The sequence below is a fragment of the Haemaphysalis longicornis genome, unplaced genomic scaffold (genome assembly GCF_048455015.1).
Source record: "Haemaphysalis longicornis isolate Haplotype H1 unplaced genomic scaffold, Haemaphysalis longicornis Haplotype H1 scaffold_117, whole genome shotgun sequence".
NCBI classification, from domain to species: domain Eukaryota; kingdom Metazoa; phylum Arthropoda; class Arachnida; order Ixodida; family Ixodidae; genus Haemaphysalis; species Haemaphysalis longicornis.
In genome coordinates this window covers 607,991-611,852 of record NW_027526222.1, presented here as the reverse complement: position 1 = coordinate 611,852, position 3,862 = coordinate 607,991, and the positions used below count along the sequence as shown (strand labels likewise).

Here is a 3,862-nt window from a genome sequence, read left to right as displayed (position 1 = left end):
TATCTGCACGGAGCACGCGCAATAGGTCAACCTACGATTTGAAATTCTTTCTTGGAAGAGAGCCTCCGCTACTGTCCTTATCTGTGATGAAATAGTCACCGCAGGCGAGATAATAATGGGAACCCTCGATTATCAGTCCGGGACCGTCCGAGGACAACCCGGGGCAAGATCCGGCGCTCATTCTCGCATGGAGTCCTCCAACAGGACGGCAGTTGCCTGCGGGCAATCCAGGACCGGTAAATCGAGGATGCGCAATGCTAGATTGACCCCCAAGTGGATTGCCCTCCGCTTCGAACGATAGCGCTGCGCCACTGTCTTACAACATTCCCCAACCTTCATATGTTGTACGATGCCGCTCGCCAGGTTACATCATACACTCCCAGCTGGCTTGCTGTTCTGTGGTAGGAAGACGTACGTGTGGCTATAGCTAAACATTCCGTAGAATGTCCGTAGAGGCCAACCGTTTTAATCGTCTGTATGTTGTCTTGGATATCTCCGTCGCGGTTTAGCTAGCTCTGTAAGTCGTATGTTTCGCGCATTTTTTTTTTAATTTTGGCGGAATACTTCGCACTATCCTCACCCGAGACTTTTCCACATGTCCGTCGAGATCCATGCGTCCATCTCATGCACTTCAAAAGACGACCCACACTCAGCAGAGTAAACTGACATGACCCGTCCCCAGAATAACCATGCCTTATCTCCGCTCATGTTCAGGTAACTTTAAGACGGTGTAAACAAAATTAAATTTTTGTTAAAGCATACCGCCGCGAATGCTACAGCTACAGATGACCCCTGCAAACTTGTGCCATTTTTTTGGGTGGAACCAAAGTTCACCGCATACTTTCCTTGCTCGAAAGGAGACTGCCGCAGAGACAAAATAATGCGCACGGAGCCGCTTCAACGGACCGTTCGCCTGACGGTTTCGGTTGCTTGCACCGTTACATTCGCTCAACCGTGTCACCCGTGTCGTCTGCTATTACAAACGAAGACAGCTTGTTTTGCGCAGTCACTGTGGATGTAGAGTCACGAAACCGTGAGTTTGCGACCGCATGCAAATGCACACTTACGGGTATTTACAGCCGCAAAGTTCTAACAGCTTGCTCAGATTTCACAGCAGCGCATGTAATCCGCTCGCTTACTGCTGATTTGAAAATGCAGAAACCGCGGCTTCGTATCAAGAAGAAACGGGGGCATTGGCGGGAAAATGCAAAGCCTCGAAATTGCAGTTGCGTCAGGACGCGGTTCGGCGGGAAGGTGATAGCTCCAGTGATAGCATGGCTTCTGACGCACGCCATTACCAGAGTGCCATTACGAACAGTTCACGTGCTTCCCGCTACTGAAAACGAAGGCGGTCGGCGCGGCTCGACCATGCCAGACAACTCTTGGATGGTCGAGTCTGCCGCGGCTGGCGCTGCGCGTTATCCACAAAAATCGGCTGTTAGAAATTTATTTCTTCACATTTATTTCTTCGTTTTTTCCTTCCTGGCTATGCGCAGTGGCGTCGCTAAGAAGGGGCCGGGGGGGGGGGGGGGGGGGGGCAGGGCCCCGGGTACCAGCCCCTCAGTGAATGGAGGGGGTGCCACCTGTGCTCCTCCACTGTGTAATGCGAACGTCGAAAACTGGAAAACGTAACGAGACCGCAGCTTTGGCCTGTTCAGCTTACGTCTCCACCAGCCTATTCAAATTTGCTACCGGGTATAATAAAATAAATTTGTGAGGAGAATTCTGGCATATATGCGGACGACTTGACGCTGTGGGTGAACAGGGGTAGCCACGGTCAAATTGAAAGTACACTTCAGAAGGCCGTAGATACAATAGAGAAATCGCTTGAGCCGATCGGGTTGAAATGCTCGGCAGAAAGTCAGAGGCTCTTTTTCTACCATCTCCAAAGAGGAAAAGGAACAGTCCCCCTTGCAAGAGCTACGACATTGCTTTACGAGTGAATGAAAATGTCATTCCGACCGTAGACAGTATTAGAGTCCTAGGGCTGCGCATACAAACAAATGGCAAAAACACTGAAACTATCAGGAGATTTGAAGCGAGTACCAGCCAGACGTGCCGGTTACTTAAGCGCATTTGTAACAAGCATGTGGGGATGAAGGAGGCCAATCTCTTGAGATTGGTTCAGGCTTTCGTCATAAGTCGAGTACTATTCGTTGCACCCTATCTCAAACTTTGTAAAACAGAGAAAGATAAAATTGAAATCATACTCAGGAAAGGGATCCAAACCGCACTAGGTCTTCCTCCGAACACCCCGACGGTAAAACTTCTAAGACTAGGTGTGTCAAACACTCTGGATTAGCTCATAGAAGCCGCCATGGTGTCTCAGCATCAAAGACTTTTGAGAAGTAAAACTGGAAGGAACATCATAGAGCGCCTGGGATTCGAACCGTCTCAGTGTTCCAAGCAGACTGATATCGTACCTAGGCCAACTTGGAATAGACTCATGATTATACCGCTGCCTAAAAACATATATTTCACGAAGGCAGACAAAAAAATAGGGCTATCACCTTGCAGGCCAAATTTGAAGGGAGGTCCGGTGTGCTGTACACGGACGCTGCCGAATACGACACTAACACGACCGCACACACAGCGGTAGTAGTTCGTGAGAGTGGAGACCCGGTCTCGTGCTGCACCGTCAAAAACACAAATGCAACTGAGGCAGAAGAAGTTGCTATTGCTCTAGCAAGAGCACAAACCGGTACAAGGGTGGTTGTTAGTGACTCTAAGGCAGCCATTAAGAATTATGATATGGACAGGGTCTCTGCTGCAGCCGCCAAAGTTCTCAGAGAAGGTCAAGTACCAGCACATCAAATTTCACTGATATGGTGCCCGGCCCACCAGGGTCTGCGGGGGAACGAGAAGGCGCATGCGACCACCGGAGGCCTCACTTACCGGTCGATCGCAGCTGACTCGCCGCCTCCACGCGAGGAACCCCTTCCTTCAGGTGACGAACTAAGGACATTCCAAGAAATAATTTCTCATTATAAGCTCCGTCGCAAGACCTATCCAGCGGCGGATAAACAGCTCAGCAAAAAAGAGGAAGTTATGTGGAGGAAATTGCAAACCGGGGAGTTTCCGAACCCTCAACTATACAGCAAATGGCATCCGGAAGTCTTTACTCCTATAGTGCACTCACTGCAATAGCATTGCGGACCTAGGTCTGGACATGCACTTTCTATAACGACCCGAACAGAAATGTGGAATCCTAGGAGATCTTATTACTCAACCATAAAGCAGAAGAGCAACGCAAAGTCATCGGTCTGGCCCTGACCGCCGCCGAATCCCAAGGGATTCCGGGGTCTAGGCTAATGCCCTAGGCTAAAACGGGGGTCTAGGCTAATGCCCTCTCCCTCGTCATTTTAGATAGGTGCGGCTTGAGGCGGCAGGGTGAGCGGAGGGGAAGTAAGGTCCCTGAAAGAACTAAGGTAGCGCCAACTGCTCCCTCCTTCTCCGCTGCCCTCCTCTTTTTTCTCTCCCCTCACCCGCGGCGCCGCCGTCCCTTTAACACCGCGGCGGGGCCGCCATATTTGTTGGCCACTTGAGAGCAGACGCCCTCGCTACGCTTCAGGGCGCTCGCTGCAGTTTGCTCTTGTTTTCGCGCCGAAATCGCTCTTTGGTAGCATTTATAGGATTTCTGGAGCCCCGTTTTACCAACACGCACTGAGTGATAGTGTTTTGTTTTATATTTTTGTCTACAAGGGGATATTTGCGGGGCGGATGCCGCTGGCGCATACGCACAGCGCGGTTTTTGTTTACGTGTGCGGCATTCTGTAACACCTCAGGATAGCTCGTGAATGCGAAAGGATCGAGCGTGGACATTTCAAACTGCTCTGTTACGGTAGTTCCCTTCTTGCATTCG

At 50.5% G+C, this 3,862-nt stretch overlaps 1 pseudogene; it reads left to right on the top strand.

Annotated features, from left to right (window-relative positions):
• The first annotated feature begins 2,317 nt into the window (after nucleotides 1–2,317).
• Nucleotides 2,318–3,320, top strand: LOC144161483 (uncharacterized; annotated as a pseudogene).
• The last annotated feature ends 542 nt before the right edge of the window (nucleotides 3,321–3,862 follow it).